This window comes from Bufo gargarizans, chromosome 7 (assembly GCF_014858855.1).
Source record: "Bufo gargarizans isolate SCDJY-AF-19 chromosome 7, ASM1485885v1, whole genome shotgun sequence".
Classification (NCBI taxonomy): domain Eukaryota; kingdom Metazoa; phylum Chordata; class Amphibia; order Anura; family Bufonidae; genus Bufo; species Bufo gargarizans.
The window spans coordinates 32376579-32398026 of NC_058086.1; the positions used below are offsets into that span (position 1 = coordinate 32376579).

The window sequence follows — 21448 nt, forward strand, 5'->3', positions numbered from 1 at the left end:
CGGGACTAGACTATTGCCCAAAAGGTAAAAATGCAAACAGGCTGCACACTCAAGTAAATAAAAAAATAAATGTATTCATCCAAGTGGACGTCCACATGGGTGAATAAATGTATTTTTTATTTACTTGAGTGTGCAGCCTGTTTGCATTTTGAGATAGATAGATAGTAAAAAAAAATTTAAATAGATTAAACTACCTTATATAAATTATAAAATGGTAGATATTCTATAGTTAATAAAACCCAATTTCAATTGGAATTGTAAATCAGTCAGTGATTCATAATTTCACGGAACCCAAAAAGTGAAAGTTTAAAAATGTATTAAATTTTAAAAAAAAATTAAAAATCCTGGAAATGAATTTACTGTTCAGTCTAGAAGCTTCTCCAATAATTAGTTCATTTGCTTCATTAGTTTTTTTTCTGTCTGCAGTAAAGACTGTTTTTCAACATGGCCGCCGCGTTATCACTTGGTTTTGTTTGCTGGGATGTTAGACATTTATCAGTGGATTTCGAACACAAAACAAAAGCTAATTGAAGCAATCGTCTCGTGGATGCGGATTCCAGCAATCTCCTGTCCTTGACCCCCATCCCCGAGCACGTTCCACATCCTGGCAGACTCGGATAGAAGAACTGGTAAGGAAGAAAGAAAAACATTTAGCTTGGGTTTTCAGTTGTAATTAGTCAAGGAGATGAATGTCTCAAGACGTGAACGTCCGTCGTCTACAAGGAGACAACGAAAAACATGTGCGCCGTGCAACTTCCATAGAGAATTGTTGAGTAGGCGGCAATTCTATGTTACTGGAAAATTCTGAAAATGTATGTCTTACTCTAAAACACTGCAACATACAGTTGCAAGAAAAAGTATGTGAACCCTTTGGAATGATATGGATTTCTGCACAAATTGGTCATAAAATGTGATCTGATCTTCATCTAAGTCACAACAATAGACAATCACAGTCGGCTTAATCTAATAACACACAAAGAATTAAATGTTACCATGTTTTTATTGAACACACCATGTAAACATTCACAGTGCAGGTGGAAAAAGTATGTGAACCCTTGGATTTAATAACTGGTTGAACCTCCTTTGGCAGCAATAACTTCAGCCAAACGTTTCCTGTAGTAGCAGATCAGACATGCACAACGGTCAGGAGTAATTCTTGACCATTCCTCTTTACAGAACTGTTTCAGTTCAGCAATATTCTTGGGATGTCTGGTGTGAATCGCTTTCTTGCGGTCATGCCACAGCATCTCAATCGGGTTGAGGTCAGGACTCTGACTGGGCCACTCCAGAAGGCGTATTTTCTTCTGTTTAAGCCATTCTGTTGCTGATTTACTTCTATGCTTTGGGTCGTTGTCCTGTTGCAACACCCATCTTCTGTTGAGCTTCAGCTGGTGGACAGATGGCCTTAAGTTCTCCTGCAAAATGTCTTGATAAACTTGGGAATTCATTTTTCCTTCAATGATAGCAATCCGTCCAGGCTCTGACGCAGCAAAGCAGCCCCAAACCATGATGCCCCCACCACCATACTTCACAGTTGGGATGAGGTTTTGATGTTGGTGTGCTGTGCCTCTTTCTTCCAAACAACTCAACTATGGTTTCATCTGTCCACAGAATATTTTGCCAGTACTGCTGTGGAACATCCAGGTGCTCTTGTGCAAACTGTAAACGTGCAGCAATGTTTTTTTTGGACAGCAGTGGCTTCCTCTGTGGTATCCTCCCATGAAATCCATTCTTGTTTAGTCTTTTACGTATCGTAGATTCGCTAACAGGGATGTTAGCATATGCCAGAGACTTTCGTAAGTCTTTAGCTGACACTCTAGGATTCTTCTTCACCTCATTGAGCAGTCTGCGCTGTGCTCTTGCAGTCATCTTTACAGGACGGCCGCTCCTAGGGAGAGTAGCAGCAGTGCTGAACTTTCTCCATTTACAGACAATTTGTCTTACCGTGGACTGATGAACAGCAAGGCTTTTGGAGATACTTTTATAACCCTTTCCAGCTTTATGCAAGTCAACAATTCTTAAATGTAGGTCTTCTGAGAGCTCTTTTGTGTGAGGCATCATTCACATCAGGCAATGCTTCTTGTGAAAAGCAAACCCAGAACTGGTGTGTGTTTTTTATAGGGCAGGGCAGCTGTAACCAACACCTCCAATCTCATCTCATTGATTGGACTCCAGTTGGCTGACACCTCACTCCAATTAGCTCTTGGAGATGTCATTAGTCTAGGGGTTCACATACTTTTTCCACCTGCACCCTGAATGTATACATGGTGTGTTCAATAAAAACATGGTAACATTTAATTCTTTGTGTGTTTTTAGTTTAAGCAGACTGTAATTGTCTATTGTTGTGACCAATTTGTGCAGAAATCCATATTATTCCAAAGGGTTCACATACTTTTTCTTGCAACTGTACATATATCACCCAAGGAATTTCACAAAAAGTGTTGTGAGCATATAGAGATGTCATTACATATCTTCTTAAGGCCTCATGCACACAACCATATCCATTTTGCTGTCCATAAGTCGCGGATCTGCAAAACATGGATCCCAGCAAAGTGCATGCCACCATTTTTTTTCAACTCCTCTAGAAATGTCCTATCCTTGTCCGCAAAATTGACTTTTTTGCTGGGCCACGGAATGGACATACGGATGCAGCCGGCACACAGTGTGCTGTCCACACCTTTCTGGTTCCATTGAAATTAATGGGCCCGTGTTGGATCCACAAAAAGAAACTATGGTCGTGTGCTTGAGGCCTAAAGGGGATATCTCATGATGACCACTCTTGCCTATATGACCTGTTAGTGGATGTAGACTGCAGAAATGAGGGGGGATCCTCTGGTCAGGACCCCTTGCTTACGAGCCAGAATGGGGAGCTACACTGAAAAGGGACTCAGGCCTGGATCCTGACCATGCCGGATTTGTAGGTGCTACTATGGCATCCGGTCTTTCAGCACATTTACCTAACAGTGTGCACATAATTGTCTACAGTCCAAAATTTGCATGTACTATCTCTAATTTTCAAAGACAGTCCCATGAATTTGGGTTGTCCTGAGCCAAAAATGGGCTGGGCTTATGTAAGCTGATGTTTGGGGTGTTCCCTAATTTACAAACTGCAATGTCGGTAAGTGTGAGTGTGGTCTACCAGTGCAGTGGGCCACAGGTTGGTGCATAGAGGAAGATAGGTGGCTATGCTGGTGGTAGAAGTTCTTACCGTTCACAGTGGCCCTTGCAGAGAGGAGGACCCAAACTTAGTTGGTCCCATTCCCTATACTACTAGGTGGCAAGAACCTGCGCAATTGGCCCAAGGATAATGAAAAGGGGGAAACAAACACCAGGATCTTCTCTCCTGGTTGGCAAACCCAACTCCATATTGAAGAACCAATTTTGATCTTTATCATGAGTCCCCCTTATTTTCTACATGCTGTGATAGCTGTAATGTGGCCATGTTGGGAGCAACCGTGCTTTTTCCCCCCAGACGAATTAAGAAGGTGCCTATGGTGTGGGATTTCTTTTTCACTTGTGCCCTCAGCGACCATCGGAGGGAGGCCGGATAATGTGAAACAAATGTCTCTGCATTTTTTGAATAATAGTTTTCCTTGAGAAATCTTTTTACGTGTGGGATACCCAGCTGTGGGGCAGAGCACATGTTCCAGGAAGCAAAAATGCAAAGAATTTAGGAAGAGGACTAAATGACCAAGGAGGAATGAAGAGAGACCATGATGAAATATTGGAGCCCTATGGAGCCTGGACGCGTTTCATGCCTTGTGCAGTCTGAAGCAGTGTGGACGAGGTATATAAACACATCATATGTTTTGACAGAGAGCTAGGGTGAAGCAGGGTGTCAGGGTAAAGCAGAGGGTAATAAAATCACTTTAGATTTATTTCTTTAAATTGGAAACTTCATGCTTACACCTGACTAAATCATCAAGCTGAAATCCAAGCCAGACTCCCACAGAAAATGCATGTAACCCTATCCCATCTTTGTTTAACATGGACCAATCAAACCGGCCTAATGAATTCTGCAGATGTTCTCCGAACTCCTCGTTTGGCCACAGCAATTCTATAGGGCTTAAGCCGACTGTCTTCTACATACCCATCTCACTCCATCGGAAGTTGTCCAGGCCTGAGACCGGGATTCTTTTGCTCCGTGTCTCCATAAAAATGTCCCTGTTAATAAGACTTAGAGAAATGTCTTCTATCCTTAAAGGAGCAGGGACACCACAACCTTCCCTAGCGTATCATGCTGAGGGAATGCTGCAATTATTTACATTGTAGTTTTCCTATACATTAGCAATTTTCTAACATACTTCTGGGATCGGAATATTCCCTATTCAAGACCCTGAAATCTAGCGCATGAGCTGTCGAGAGTTCAATCGGCGCAGTTTGCACAGGAGTTTAGTGACAGGCTTTGAAACACTGGTGATGCTTGGCCCTGTAAATCACTGAGAGAGAAGGAGTGGCTAAAGCAGAAAAAAGGAGATGAGATGGTGCTCCAAGAGTCCAGGCCGCCCCTCAGTGCTCCAAACACCTCACTAGCTTAATAATAGTAGGAATTTCTCAATAAAGACGCATTGGATTGCTGCAAGACAGGGGTCCTTTCACTCAGTGTTATTAACCTATCAGGTTGAAGGCCTGGTTTACTAGGGCAGATCATGTTGACAGATGCTCTTTAACAAAAGTTCCCTAGCCTGCATTGCATGCTTAAAGATTCATACTTACCTGCTCCCTGCTGCTCCAGTCCTATGCGCTGTCTCCTGTTCCTCTATCTTCTGGCCCCCAGCTTGTTTTTTTCTGGCTGGGTATGGTCCTAAGTACCAGTCCAGGTTGGAGAAAGTAATTGGCCTCAACCGCACCCATGGCCATGTCCATGCCCCAGCCAGAAGAACACAAGCTGGTGACCGGAACAAGGAGGAACCGGAACCACTGCATCGAACTGGGGCAGCAGGGAAGGGGTAAGTATGAATCTTTCAGAAGATCATTCCTGAAAAACCCTTTAAGAGATTACCCCATGAAGGACATTTATCACCTAGCCATAGTATAAGGGATAAATATCTGATTGCTGGGCCTCTCTAAACCGGGGGTCCTAAAAGACCCATTCATCTTGCTTCAGAAACGCATTAGGCAGAGCTTGAATAGAGCATTTGTCATGCATGCACCCATCCACTCCATTTAATGTCTATGGGGCCAACAGTTGTTTAACTTAGTTCTCTATGCATCGTGGGTCAATTGTCCTTTGACACCCCCTTCTCCTTTCTATGGTATACCACTTAGTGCCCAAATGTATAGAGCCCATATAAAAATGCAGACATAGCACTGACCAATCAATAAAACTGGGAACGAAGCTGCAACCTGGGTATTTGCCTCCCCATAGGTTGTAGTACCAAGTGTGAGGATTGTGGGTGCAAGCCTCTGGTGACCAGGACATCAGGGTGATCAGGGGTGGGCTGGCCAGAGACCATACATGGAAAATTCAAGATGGGCAGATGCGAGAAGGTAACCCTAACCCACTTCATGGCCGGGGCCAGGTACATAATGATCTCATGCTCTCAGCATTAAGTATTGCTGTGAGCATTAGGTATTTGTGCACCTGGCCAACGACCACAGGAGTCCTACTGAGCTCCACCATCCACAGGCTGCATTGTAATATTTGGTTCTGCTGGGGTAGTATTTTGTGCTGCACTATAGTATTGCAGGCCCTGCCTACATGTGTTGCCCCATGTCTTGCCCCATCTTCTGTCAATTTGGACCCATCTACAACATGGGGCCACTTCTAGGTTTTTTCCAGGGCCACTTTGAGTTCCCAGTCTGCCCCTGAAGGTGAGTGGCACAACCTCCAATAATGACAGATCATGCACACACCTCAAATACAGTACCTGCTATTGACATCCCCCTTTACAACGACATAGCATCTTTACATAATCATGGGGCAGCACTGTGGCCTTGCAGGGCTGGGGTCCTAGGTTTGAATCCAACCAAGGACAACATCTGCATGGAGTTTGTATGTTCTCCCTGTGTTTGTGTGGGTTTCCTCCGGGTTCTCCGGTTTCCTCCCATACGCCAAAGAAATACTGATAGGGACCTTAGATTGTGAGCCCCATTGGGGACAGCCCGATGCTAATGACTGTGAGCAGAAGAGCTGACCATTTTTTGTGGCCAATCGAGAGCCAAGTGCAATATTTTTCATCTGCGTTCTGTAGCCTGCATGTTACAATTTTTCCTTTTACATAATGAAAAGTCTGAACATTTTCTTTCTAGGCATCCAAGTTTGTAATGGAGATACTGTCTGGAACAATCTATGGGTGCAATCCGGACAAAAGTGTTGGTTACTATTGCAGGGAATTTTCCGGGCAAAGAATGTACTTTTGCAAGGGACCATATTTACTTTTTGCAGAAGGAAAGCCAAGCATAAACTGTTTATAATGACAGAGGCTGCAGAGAAGCCCCTATTACGTGATATAAGCTCCTTCGACGCCAAATTTGTTTGGCACCATAGGCAGGAGTCAGGTTTGGGTTGTTACTCTAACAAGCAAATAAACAAAGGGAACGTCTGTCTGTTTTGGCGGCTCTGGCCCAGTTCTACAGCACATGGTGTCACCACGTTCAGAAAGCGATTCCCAGTTAAACTGGCCACAGCAGAAGATAAGCTGCTGGGGAGATGTGTGGCTGGGAGCGTGCAATGTTTGACACTGAATCCCACGTTTTCTTCTTATCAAAATGTAATTGCATCCCGGCCGCTCTGTTTTCCTTCTTCCAGTGTGTAAACTTTTGCATCAGTGCTAAACTGAAAGCCAAATATTTTATTTTTCCATCCTTCCATCGCGCTTCTCATCTCGTCCAGTTTCCCTGCATAATTGGCGATGTTGGCAACTGTTCCTCCCTCCTGTGTGACAGGCCGGGGCGGTTTAATGTGGAACACATATATTATTATTCCGCATTATCTACGCCTCTCAGGGTCTTGACAAATTCTAAGGAAACATTGCAGGTGGTCAGACAACTGGGCCCAGCAGTTGGTGGCCAGCGGTGGAGAAGACAGACACTCACACAGCGGTATTATGTGAGTTGATGGCTTTACTGGGATTGATGCGCTCATGTGTATGGGGAAAGATTTCGGAAACATTTCGGTCACATTTCTATCCCCATGTGTCAGCGACTGGGAGAATTTATGTTATGTTTAGTAGTTTTTTTAAGCATACAAAGTTCCACTTTTGAAATTGTCATGCAATTTTGAGAATTGCAAGTAAATGATTACTTTTTTTTTTTTATCATGGGGGTCCCTACAGGAACTTGAGAAGGTGACCCAATGCTAATATTAGTAATATTGGCCCAAAAGGTACACATCAAATGGCCTTAAATATTTTAGCAATTTCTTACATTTAAATCTGTTTCCAGGAAAGTTGGGTTTAAAAATCATATGATAGGTCGTCATCTCAAGAAGGGGTTGTTATTCCGCTTTTCTAGATTCCTGATCGGCATATCCGCCTTTTTTTAGAGAGACAGTTACCCACCTGACCATATTCTGACCTGGCTACAAAGTCTATGAAAGTGCATACAAGCTGAGTGACAACCTCAAGGGGCAGCTTAAGGGGGTTGTACCATCTCAGACATTGGGGGAATGTCATTAGGATATGCCCCCAATGTCTGATAGGAGCAGGTCCCACCTCTGGCACCTGCACCTATACTTAGAATGGAGCTTGCAAAGTCCATCAGTCCATTTTTATCAGCCCCATAGAAGTGAATGAAGTGGTAGCCGTGCTTGCACGGTGCGCCTCCCATTCATTTCAATAGGACTTCCGAGCTCCCATAGGAATAAATGGAGGGTCGGCCATGCATACGTGGTGCTCCATTCGGGACTTTGCGGGCTCCATTCTGAGTATTGGTGCCTGTCCCAGAGGTGGGACCCGCTCCTATCAGACATTGGGAGCATATGCTAGCGATATGCCCTCAATGTCTGGGATGTTACAACCCCTTTAAATAGCAACTTTTCTAGATATAAACATAAAAAAATGTAACAAACTAAATATAATTTTTTTTGAAAGGGGGGTTTTCCCAGTAATCTCCCTTCAGATTTCCCAAAAGTCATATTTTTAAAGAATATACAGTACTTTCCATATCAATTTCACATGGTTTTTAATATCTCTGCTTGCTGTCATTCAAGAGGAACCTTCATTGTGTACTCCAAAAAGGGAAAATGTGGTCCTGGTTACTTGATGGACACGCAGGTCCGTCAAGCATGACTCGTAGATCTGCTAATAAGGCGACATCCACACAACCGTATCCTTTTTGCGGACTGCAGACCACTGATCCACAAAACACGGATCCCGGTGGTATATATCCCGCACTTTCTGCAGGCCTTATTGGATATTGGCTATTCTTGCCTGCAAAATGGACAACAATAGGACATGTTCTATAATTTGCTGCACAGCTGCAGGGATGACGACAGCACACAGATGACATATCCTAATTTTTTTTGCAGCCCTATAGAAATGAATGGGTCCGCCTGCGATCTGCAAAAAATACAAATCGGCCGAGGACTGAAAATACGGTCGTGTGAATGCTCGCTTAGACTGAGTTTACACTTTTGTGGACAATTCACTTTTTAAAAATTGCTGCAAAAATAACATTGCAAAAAATGCATGTATTTTTAACACAATTTTGCTATGAATTATCCACACAATTGTTTTCCATGTGAAATAAATTCATTTTACGTGTTTTCACCTTTAAAATCAAAACAGCGGAAATGACATTACAACATGTGTATTTAATACGTTTTTTTGTTGCTTTTTTTTTTTTTTTTACCACACCTCATCCGCAACATGAAAACCCAACCCCAATGTATTGTAACTGTAACAAGTTGTGTTTCCACCAAATGTACCGTAAGTTTTTTGGAGAGCTATTTTAATCAAAAATTGCCAATCGTGGAGTGGATGAAAATAAAAACTTCAGTTCTTATTGTTAACTTCACCATGTGAACACAGCCTAATACTACACCCACTATACTACAAAGTCAATGAAAATACATCTATGACATAGTGTCTATACATATGTCACCACTGAAGAATCGGAAGGCTTTGAACTCCCTGTATTCACTGTAACAATATGGTTTTTGCATTGTAGCAGAAGGACCCGGCTTCATCTAGCAGAAGGACCCGGCTTCATCTAGCAGAAGGACCCGGCTTCATCTAGCAGAAGGACCCGGCTTCATCTAGCAGAAGGACCCGGCTTCACACAGGTATATTTTATCTATTTCATTTAATGTTTGTGTGTGTCGTTAAAAGATATCGACAGTATCCACTATAACAGTGACATCTACAGTACCCTGACCCTTTAACAGTGACCTCCACAGCGGCCTGCCCCCTTAACAGTAACACCCACAGCGCCCTCCCCTTTAACAGTGACCTCCACAGTGGCTGCCCCTTTACTAGTGACCTCCACAGTACCCCGTCTCGTTAACAGTAATTTCCACAACACCCCGCCCCCCGTCTTTTGAGGGTGGCCTGAATGGCCACCCTACCTGCCCCTGAACTGTGACCTCCACTGCACTACGCTCCCTTAACAGTGTCATCCACAGCGCCCTGCCCCTTTAAAGCTGACTGTAAGGAGACCAAGTATATTTAAACCACATTCTGTAGTTTCCTCCCAAACCGCCAGAACCTGGTGAATATAGCGCTCCGTTCAGGAGTTGAAGTAGACGAATTCCCTCGGAAATGCCAATAACTTTATAAGATGATTCCCTTAATAAAGCATGCGGATCTCCAAACATCAGCTGAAGTCAAGAAGAAGGGTACAAACAGAACACCTTTTAATTATCACACACAGGCTTTTTATGCAAGTCCCCATGCAAGGGGACATCCCACAGGGAGGGACACAGTATAGCCAATCAAGTACAATAGAAACATAAAACCCTTCCAGCATGAACATACAGTCCTGGAGATAAATAAGCCTGATAAAGTAACAACTTGATTATCTCTAGGCAGAAAAGTCACAGTTTTCCCCAATATCTGGAACACCCCTTTATACATGAGGTATCCCCACAAATCATATGTCCCCTGAGAGCCCCGATCTGGGTGATCAACATATTCAAATTTCACCCAGATCGGTTTAGGGCTTCTTAAAGAGACATGGAAGTCTTCTGTGACCGGTTCACCCTGGGTGGGCTGCCCAAAATAGTTCCATAAGTTTGGGTGTTTTTGCCAATCACTTTAGAAAAAGGGAAAAATGAATAAAGTACCGCATGGATTCCTCTGGCTCCTAGCAGCGATTGTTCCCCCTCCTTCGTATGCACAAAAGTACTGAATAGCGCTCTTCTAGCTATTCGGTACATATAGATCCAGCGTTCGTTTGTTTTGAGACCGGTGTTCGGGGAGACGAGTGTCCGATTTTAGTTCCAGACACTCGACGACCAAGTCCCGCTGCCTTTGTTCGGCTGAAAGAATGATGGCCGCGGTCTCCTCAGCCACGTGGCGTTCGGTAGTACGAACGCTGGCCGCACACGAAGAGGGCTTAATTGAAGCGGGTTTTCAGGTTTAATGAGCCAGGGAGAGTGGTCTTCGTTCGGTAGTTACACCTACCGAATGGCATAGGAAGAAATATTGAAAGAAAGGGGGATTTCTTCTCATTGACCTACAGCAGTGAAGAAAAATGGCTGGGTTGTTATGGAAACCTGGTGTAAAACTGTGTGTATGTGGAGACTAAGGGCCTACGAGCCTCTATTGGCTGATAAGGGTCATGTGACCAGGCTTCTATTGGCTAATGTATTTTTTTGGGAATATCTCAGGAACGGTATGTGCTAGAGAGCTGAAACCCGGTCTAAAACCTTCCCTGACACCTGATGTACCTGTGTGCCAAATTTCGTTATTGTAAATGTGACAGGGTGGATTCCCTTATATATGAGAAGATTTTACCACACTATATAGTAAATGAGTAATCAATTTGTTAAAGGGTCATATGAAATTAGAAAATCACAGCTGCTCCTTTCTTTGAACAGCGACCCTCTCATCCATTGGCTGTTTTTGGTATTGCAGCCCCATTAACCTGAATAGAGCTGAGCTGCAGTACCCGATCCAGTCTGGACAGTAGTGGCGGTGGAAGAGAGCAACCGTGTTTTTCTAATTTAATGCAAACTGTTTCACTATATAAGGTGTCAGTTGTACATGGTGTGAGAATGCTGCGCCCATGGTAGGAAAGATTTAAAGCAGGGGTTCACAACCTGCGGCCCAGGGTCACATGTGGCCCTGGATACCATTCTGTGCTGCCCCCAACTATCCGGTAACAGACATGTTTGCCTATGTCTTGTGGCTGCTCACATGTATTTTTCATGTATTTCTACCATTAAATGGGATTCCTGGAATTGTAACTAGACATTATTGATATATACTGTGTATTCAATATGCCATGAATACAGTATTTCAGTTGTTAACACCCCCTTAAATTTTATTTATTTTCGGCCCTCGTCATTAGTTCAGTCTGGCAATGTGGCGAGACTGAACATAAAACGTTGTGAACCCCTGGATTAAAGGGTTGTCCTAATTGATGGCATGTCTCTAGAATTTGCCACCAATGTCAGATAGGTGCAGATCATACCTCTTGGACCCGCTCCTTGTCTAGAGAACAAAGGCCCCAAAGTGAAGGAGAACAAACTGTGCATGTGCGGCGTGCTCACCATCCATTACTATGGTGGTTCTAAAAATAGACAAGAGAGCACGCTTGCCTATTTTCAGAAGTTGCACAACAGTGAATAGAGAGTGCGCCATGCCATGCATGCACGCCCATTGCTACATTCACCGCTATGGGAATGCTGGAAATAGCTAAGCCAGCGCTCGTTTGTTTTTCGGAGCTCCGTTAGTGGTGAATGGAGAGTGCGCCATGCATGCACAGCCACCGCTACACTATGGGACTGTTGGAAATAGCTAAGCCAGCACTTGGCTATTTTCAGAACTCCCATAGCGATAATGGAGAGTGTGCCATGCATGCACAGCCACCGCTACATTCACCACTATGGGACTATTGGAAATAGCTAAGCCAGCACTCAGCTATTTTCAGAACTCCCATAGCGATAATGGAGAGTGCGCCATGCATGCACAGCCACCGCTACATTCACCACTATGGGACTATTGGAAATAGCTAAGCCAGCACTCGGCTATTTTCAGAACTCCCATAGCGATAATGGAGAGTGTGCCATGCATGCACAGCCACCGCTACATTCACCACTATGGGACTATTGGAAATAGCTAAGCCAGCACTCGGCTATTTTCAGAACTCCCATAGCGATAATGGAGAGTGTGCCATGCATGCACAGCCACCGCTACATTCACCACTATGGGACTATTGGAAATAGCTAAGCCAGCACTCAGCTATTTTCAGAACTCCCATAGCGATAATGGAGAGTGCGCCATGCATGCACAGCCACCGCTACATTCACCACTATGGGACTATTGGAAATAGCTAAGCCAGCACTCAGCTATTTTCAGAACTCCCATAGCGATAATGGAGAGTGCGCCATGCATGCACAGCCACCGCTACATTCACCACTATGGGACTATTGGAAATAGCTAAGCCAGCACTCAGCTATTTTCAGAACTCCCATAGTGGTGAATGGAGGGAGGCTGTGCATGCTCGGCTGCTATCTGTTTAATTTTTCGGGTCCCATTCTGGATATAAGAGAGGGTCCCAGAGGTGGAACCTGCACCTATCTGACATTGATGGCAAATTCTAGAGATATGCCATCACTGGTTTAGATGGGAAACCCCCTTTAAGGCTATGGGACATGGGACGGAATTGCTGCAGATTTGTGCAGGTAAAATCCACAGCACCAGGCAAGTAGAGGAAACTTTACAAATCTCATCCATATTCTGCAGATTTTTTCCACATGGACATGCAGTAGAGATTTTAAAATTAGCATTATGTCAATTTTTATCGCAGATTTCAGCCCTTTCAATGTAGCGGGTCGGGGGTGAATCTGTTAGAAAATGTGCACATGGACCCTAAAAATGGCTGCAATAAAAAATGGATTTATACACTTCCATTCAATTCCTGATCATAGCCTCCTAAGGGCAGACACAAATCTAAGAAACCGGTGACAACCCCACAGCTGCCAACAGTCCCGAATTTGCTGGGATTGTCCTGAATTTTCAGAGACAATCTTGACAAAATCGGCTTGTCTGAGGTTGAAAATAGGTGGAACTTATCTACACCCTACCCAGAAGTGGACGTTACTGATTCACACAAACATTGATCAGCAACCACGTCATGAACAATTGCCATTTGGTGCACGGCAAAGGGTCCGTAAATTATGGGACTAATATATCCTGAAAATGTGAACACAGCTGTGCACATGGACATCTTTGAGTAATTCTATTCACAACTAATTGGTCACACGTGTGAGTTTCGTTTCATTCAGCTAGATAGGACCACTTGCCATACGCGGCACATGTGCAGCATCCCACTGCTATGGCTATGGTCTACTGCCTAAAGGGTTAAAAATGTATTTTATGCATTTTCTGTATGTGCCTGGCACAAGAAGTTAACCTGCTGTCGCAACCGTTGGTGGGTGGGACTGTGTCACCCTCCCCAAAGGGAGGATTAGGGTAAGGGTTCATTTAGACGGCCGTGAGTGTTTTGCAGTATGCAAATTGCGGATCCGCAAAACATGGATACCGGCCCATGTGCGGAACGCACACAGCCAGCCCTATACAGAAAATGCCTATTCTTGACCGCAATTTCAGACAAAAATAGGGCATGCTCTATACTTTTTGCTGGGCCGCGGAACGGAACATGGTGTGCTGTCTGCATCTTTTGCAGCCCCATGAAATGAATGGGTCCTTACCGGTTCCGCAACGGTTGCAGAACGGACGCGGACCCATTTATATTGTCGTGTGAATTAACCCTAAGGGTAGAACAGAACCGTGTGAGGGAGAGCAGTCAGCAGAAGCTAGAAAACTGCCCTGGGATAAGAACCAGCCAAAAAGAAGCAAAAGATGTAGAGAGTTGAAAACCAATTGGAGAGAAAGAGAAAAAGAGCATGTTGTGGAGCATGCCAGTGTCAAGAGGAGGTGCATGCAAGGTTCAGACTGTGGAGATAACCTGTCTAAGGCTACTTTCACACTAGTGTTAATACTTTCCGGTATTGAGATCCGTCATAGAGTCTCAATACCAGAAAAAAAAACGCTTCAGTTTTGTCCCCATTCATTGTCAATGGGGACAAAACGTAACTGAACATAACGGAACGCTCCAAAATGCATTTTGTTCCATTCTCATATCGGAGAGCAGCATGCTGCAGTTTGCTTTTCATCCTGGGATGCGGAGCAATCTGACACAGTAGAAAATGGATCCATCCCCCATTGACTTTCAATGGAGTTCACGACGGATCCGTCTTGGGTATGTTAAAGATAATACAACCAGATCCGTTCATGACGAATGCAGATAGTTGCATTATCAGTAACGAAAGCGTTTTTGCTGATCTTTGCCGGATCCAGCAAAAAACGCTAGTGTGAAAGTAGCCTAAGAGATATTGACATTGCAGCACACTTGTTATGTGCGTTTTTTTGTGCGGTTTTGGTGCAGATTTCTTGCAGACTCTCTGCACACAAATCTATATTGTGTGCTATTTTATTTTATTTTTAAAACGTCATGGGACCAGAGGGCATTCCGGATCCAGAGAATTCACGCCACAGAAAGCCTAAAGTCTTTAGCGACTGACTTTGTCTTCTATGAATTATACTTTAAAGCTTAATGAAGAAAGTAAATTTGACAATGGATGTCGCAACCACCGAAGATCTAACAACAGAGACTAATAAGGCCGCACCACACCACTCGGCATTCCTATAAAACTGGGACATGTCGGCCCCAGGAGGGGGGGGCGGTACGTTGCACTTACTGCATAGTTATAGAAACAGACCCAAGTTCACTGTAAAAGAGCCACACTCATTGCATAAATATATAATGTAATCAATTGTCATCAGGCTCCATCATTCAGCAATAGTGTTGGGCTCGAATATTCAAATAGCGAATATTAATCTCGAATATCGGCACTTCGAGAATTCGCGAATATTTTTTATATAGTGATATATATTCATAATTTCGAATATTCTAGATTTTTTTTTCATCATTAACCTCCCTTCTTGCTTGTGGGCCAATGAGAAGGCTGCAGTGTCTTTGTCTGAACTTAGCAACATCCCTAGCAACCAATAGGAAAGTTGCCTACCCCTTACTATATAGGAACCTCCCCAGCAGCGCTTGTATGCAGGATTTTTCAGATCTGAGAGAGAGAGAGAGCAGTGTCATTACTGTGCTCTGTGCTTTCCTGTGTCATTACATTAGATATTTAGTTAGTTAGTTAGTTAGTTATCGTATATATATATAATACAGATAGTGGAGATAGTCAGTGAGGGTTATATCCTGATATAGTGGAGCTGATAGGTTCCAGTGCAGGGTGTTAGGTAGTGTGAGGTTATGCTCTCCATACATACATGCTACAGTGCTGTGATGTCACGACAATACTTAGTGCACCAATCAGTAATATGTAGTCAGACCTGTTAAAATGTGAAGTTGCACGTATTGCACCAAAATATTCGCATCATTAGGGACGATTTCGCAATCGCAAATATACTGGAGCTCTCTATCTGCATTTAAAGCTATTGTAATGTTCTGCCGGGCCAACCATTTTCTCCAGTCTCAGGAAACTTCTTGTAGCTTGAAAAATGTAGCAAAAGTGACCCACGCCGGTATTTTGAGAGCATTACATGAATATTACATTGCTGATTTTTCACGTTCAAGAAAATAATTTCGAATTTGCAAATTCTCGAATATATGATGAATATTCTACCAAATATTCGCGAAATAGCGCGAAATCGAATATTGGCCCTGCCGCTCATCACTATTCAGCAACAAAAAAACCCATAAAATGATGACATGTATATTATACATGTACCAGCACATGAGGTTTACCTATAACAATAAAATAGCCCTTATGAGATGTGTTTTGTATTATGGTCACGGAGAACATGATTCAATGTCATTCATTTAGTAATATCTCTAATACAGTAGAAGGTCTACGCACAATGGTACATATGTGAAAATGTATGGAACATTCAATAGTCTTCATGACTATTGCTGGAAATCCATTATGGATCAAGGGCATTTGCAATAGTGCAATGGGTTAAGAGCCCAGAGATCATCATGAGTCATGGACCTGTCAACTTGTTTGAAAGACTATAGTCAAGTTATGAAACACTTATAGCTTTTGTCTAATCATATAACTGTCCTTGAAAGGTAAACCCTTGGCTAACAAAAAATTTCACACCATTTTTATATTTTAAATGGCATATGCATAGTATATACACTATGTCAGGATTTAAAGGGTTATCCCACAATACACATTTAGGATATCAGTAGATTGCTCTGCATCTGGCATCTTTTCATGGGACAACACTGACGATAGGACACTTTGATACCGCAGTCGGTGTAAATTTGCTATGCCCTCAAAACAACTCAACACACAGCCATTAATGTCCAAACCGCTGGCAACAAAGGTGAGTACACCCCTCACATTTATGTAAATATTGTATTATAGCTTTTCAAGGGACAACACTGAAGATGTGACACTTTGACTAACTTAGGTTATTCATATTGCAATCTGCCACTTTTACCACTAAAATAGGGAGCGTAGAGCGGGCAGTGAAAAGGGCAGGTGGGCAGGCCCGTCTCATTTATCATTTTCTACTCCTGTTTTAGGTGTAGAAAATGATCTAAATCTACGCCAGCAAGGGAGCTTACGTAGAATTAGCAAAGTGTAAAGTCCGCCTAAGTTATGTAGAGGCCGGCGGATAAACCACCAGTGCAGAAGGGACGAAGATCGGCGTCTAAATCAAAATGTCAGCCTGTGTGTATGATCTCAAACTTTGTATGAATTTTTGGCACATACAGTCATCTCCCCTGCCTCCTGAGAAGCACCCCCCACCCCCTTTATAACCATTTTTGTTCTGTACCCAATTTTCCTTCCAGTATACTCTATGGAAGCTTTCTTCTTTCTATCTGAGGAAGGACCACTTTTTTGAACAAATATTTCAGTGGGAATCTGTTTGAGAAGACCACGTACATGTTCTGTGAATTCTCTCAATACAGGTCCCTTCTGCACCGCATCTCCAGAACCAAGCAAGAGCTGAATACTTACAATGCTGATTCCATTAGACACTTTTTCTTTGAAAGGACCACCCCCATAAAATACTATTTTTCTGGGCATATTTAAGTGGTTGGCTCAGAGGTTTGTGTTGTTTGTGTCATTTTCTAAGCTATGATGAATTTATAGATAGACAACTGAACAATGAAGGACAAGGGCAGGAAAATAACCGATGCTTTAGGTGTTGACAAAGGCTTTCGAGACTACCATAAACTGAAAGGAAAGCAAACATGGGAATCCATGACCAAATCAAGTCTGATCTTCTACTTGAGGCATGAATGACCAGAGTTAAGCTTTATCTTCTATTAGAGATGTTATATCTCAGCTTATGGAATGAATGAATGGAAAGGAGGAAGAGAGAGAAATCATAAAGATACCTTAGAAGATCTAAATCTACAACCAGAAGACCAACCTCCAGGAGAAACCTTTGAGAAACAGGATCTCAAAATTACTTTTAAAGGGTTTCTACCACTTGCTTTGCACCCATTTCGTTTTCAGACACTAGCGATCCGCTAGTGTCTGATGTACAATACAAGCTAAGTATTATCTTATTCTGTCCGGCCGTTTTGTTTAAAAAAGCACTTTTATATTTATGCAAATGAGCCTCTAGGTGCTATGTGGGCGTCTTTCCAGCACCTAGAGGCTCCGTCTACCTTCCTAAACTGCCGCCCAGCTCGTCGCTCCAGACCGCCCTTCTCCTAGCGAATTCGATCCTCCCCCTGCTCCTGGCGTCTGAAATCTTGCGCCTGCGCCGTCCGTCTCTGCATTCGGTGGCATTCGGCGCAGGCGCAGTGGAAATGTCTGAGCGCTCCCTGCTCAGACATTTCCACTGCGCCTGCGCTGAATGCCGCCGAATGCAGGCGTGAGATTTCAGACGCCAGGAGCAGGGGGAGGATCGAATTCGCTAGGAGAAGCGCGGTCTGGGGCGACGAGCTGGGCGGCAGTTTAGGAAGGTAGACGGAGCCTCTAGGTGCTGGAAAGACGCCCACATAGCACCTAGAGGCTCATTTGCATAAATATAAAAGTGCTTTTTTAAACAAAACGGCCGGACAGAATAAGATAATACTTAGATTGTATTGTACATCAGACACTAGCGGATCGCTAGTGTCTGAAAACGAAATGGGTGCAAAGCAAGTGGTAGAAACCCTTTAACGCAACAACTTGAAAAATGGAAAGCCCTGGAAGAAAATACTATGACTGCAAATCCATAACACATGCTGGATTTAGATGGCCAAGCAGTCAATTTTCAAGAAAGGACCATTCCTTCCTTATAATTGCCTGCTCATCAGCTAAGGTGAAGAGCTGCATCTACATGTAGCAATTACCTCCACTGTATAGGGACAAGCAATGGCTACTGACATTGGTTGTCTTCGTAGAGGTCCATTATTTCTAGACAGCAGAATGCTTTTCACAAAGGATCAATCATGTTTTACTTGAACATGTCTTTGTTCCCAAACGGTTGTTTAGCCAGAAAATGATCACGACCGGCGTGCCGATCACATACGTGACGTAAAGGGAGGGAAAAGGAAGGCCCTGTCCAAGGGAGAGGGAAAGATGGTGAACCCTAACTCACCTTGAGGCTGGCACCTGACTGCCCTCACGTCCCTAGACGGGTTCCTCACCCGTACGCCGATCACGTGCCTAAACCCTGGCTTTCCCTAAGATGAGCCCTACGTAGTGAATAGGGCGGTGGGAACACTAGTCCGCACCACTAACACTAAAGGGAAACACTAGGGAGACAATACTGACAAAACATATAGTCCCAGGTGGGCGACAACAAACAACCAACAGGGATCCGGAGGGTAACGCTCTGGTACGACAACCAGGGATAACAGCAAATCAGCTCCAGTGGGTCAGTATAGAAGTCCAGGCAGGAAGCTCTATATCTGGCAACCAGAGAAGTGGGAGAGGGGAATATAAGGAGGTTGGGAGTGCTGGACAAGAAACAGCTGAGGAGAAGAAGCTACGGATCCCTGAGTGAGCCAAAAAGGATTGCAAGGCAAACCCAGAAAGTTACCATTAAGTAACAGCACTATCTTTAGACATAGAGCGCGCAGCCACCAGCTGCGACTGCCTGACCCCGGGTATAACGGAGTCAGACGTGGCTCTTGACACCCTCATGACAAAAATGCTTTTAAAAAAGAGGGCACAATGCACAAAGTGCATGCTCACCAATCCACCACCACTCCTTTTCCGATGCTTCCAGGATCCCTAGCCAGTCTTTAGACTACTTCCTCATCCTCCTCAACACACAGGAAACGACTGCTTAGCCAAATACTGTCAAAGGTTAGTCACCCCTGTGGCCAGTGATCTGCTGAGTGGTCATATTCTGTTTGTCAAGAAGGACCAGGATGTACAGACCAGCAGGTACCTGGGAAGTATCCAAAGGAGGGCAGCAGGTAGGTCAGTCAGCTGAGTATCCCTTTTTTTCCTTTCTTTTTATGCCATTCTTACCTAGCTTGGGTTCCAGTCCAAACAAGAGCAGTATCTGCAAGCATATTTTTTTTTTTGTTCTCCCCATATTTGTGTTGGTTTTCTCTAGTCTCTCCTCCTGTCCTTAAACATACTGGTAGAATAATTGTCCTTCTATGAAACTAAACCTACTGTATGTTTCTGAAATAAGTAAACCCCATTGGGGACAGAGAATAATTTAAGTGGTAACAATTTTGGTAAAGTGCTGCAAAATATCTTGGTGGCAAGTGGAAATTAATAACTTTAAAAAGAATCCCCAATATTGTCCCATGAACAGTCACTTACTTTTTCCAAAGCCAAATTTTAGCTTCTGTGCCTGGTGCAGGAGGGCGCTTCTTCTTCTTTGGGGACAGCCCCTGTGAAGAGCTCCTGCTAATGAGATGAATCAATTCATTAGACTCAATATACCCATCCCTACCCTAGATATACCATCATACACCTGCATTACACAAGGACAGGGGCCCTGCAAAGGGTTAATTTGGTACATTACTAAAACGACTAATGCTTTGTATGTATTTCAAAAAGCTGTCTATAGGCGGCACTGTTTAGTTAATTATGCCCCAACTCAGCAGAGGAAACTGGCTTTCCCCTCTAAGGGTGGAATGTGCTAGTTAGTATAGCATTAGCCACTTCTGTTTAGCTCTGCCTGCTGTTCAGGTCAGGCGCTAGTTCAGTTTGGTTCCAGGTGAAACATAATTCCTGTTGAGGAACAATCTCTGAGTGAAAGGTGAAGAGGACATTCATAGACCATCTTGAAACACAAGGCCATGTGTGCTAGCAAGGTATTCGCTGGTTATGGCCGATAGAGACTTTGTAGAAGGATTAATAGCTAATGCCAACTTTCCCCCCTATATAATGGTTTGACAGACTAACGATCTGCGCCCCTCAGTCCAGGTAGTGCAGAACTGATTGTGAGACTTTTTGCATGTGGATGGCTTGTAGTTTCTGGCACCTACTGCACTTTCTTGCTATGTGTATGGATGGTTTGTAGTCTGGGACGCCTACTAAATTTTTTAGAGTTTTGCATGGCTTTGATCATCTTGGAAAGGTTGCAAAGTATTTAGAAGGAGCTCAGATACTACTACCCCTGTTATCATCATTGTTGCCATTTTCCTATACACAGCTATTGAGAAGAGACTCTACTTTGACTTGCCTTAGAGCTGTGTCTTGATATACTTGGGTGTACTACAACTCCCATTATGCACTTTAGTAAAAAGAGACTAGTTTTCTGCAATCTGCCTGGTTACTGACTCCAGCACCATTCGCCGGCCACAGCACTTACATTTGCCTTTCAACCGCACCAAACCCACAACACCAAGGGCACCCTAACTACCATCAGGCAGGAGCCCCAACATAAGGGCGTGCACTGAATGAAGAAATACCTGGCCCTAGGGAGCATTGGTGTGAGGATTGCCACTGTGAATAAGTACTCCAGCCAGAGCCACTACCACTCCCATGCTCTGCTTCTCCTGGGTTGGTTGGCACACACCATCAGCATAGTATCAGTCCACTACAGCAAGAGCTATGAAGCCTAGATGAATGTGAATTACCTAGTAGTCACAGTTTCTCAGGAAATCTTTATATTATATACACCTCTTAAAGGCTCCTTCCCAAAATGTTCAATATGAAACATATGTGTATTTTAAATGAGATATTATGTCTCTCTCCTTTATTAAGTTAGGGCACTTTGCTTTCGGTAAATGAACTGGACTAAGGTAACGACACTTGACAATAATCTCTCTTTATGATAAAGGTTTAACCCATCACAATGTCAAGCGTGAAGATTTGTTTGCCTAACATTATTTC

At 43.6% G+C, this 21448-nt stretch overlaps 1 long non-coding RNA gene across 1 annotated transcript; it reads right to left on the reverse strand.

The window, feature by feature from the left end:
- Positions 1-299: 299 nt before the first annotated feature.
- On the reverse strand, positions 300-19987 carry LOC122944098. Its single transcript, XR_006390942.1, has 2 exons — positions 19928-19987; positions 300-626 (listed from the first exon to the last, which is right to left on the reverse strand). It is a non-coding gene; the product is annotated as an uncharacterized LOC122944098 (long non-coding RNA).
- Positions 19988-21448: the final 1461 nt, after the last annotated feature.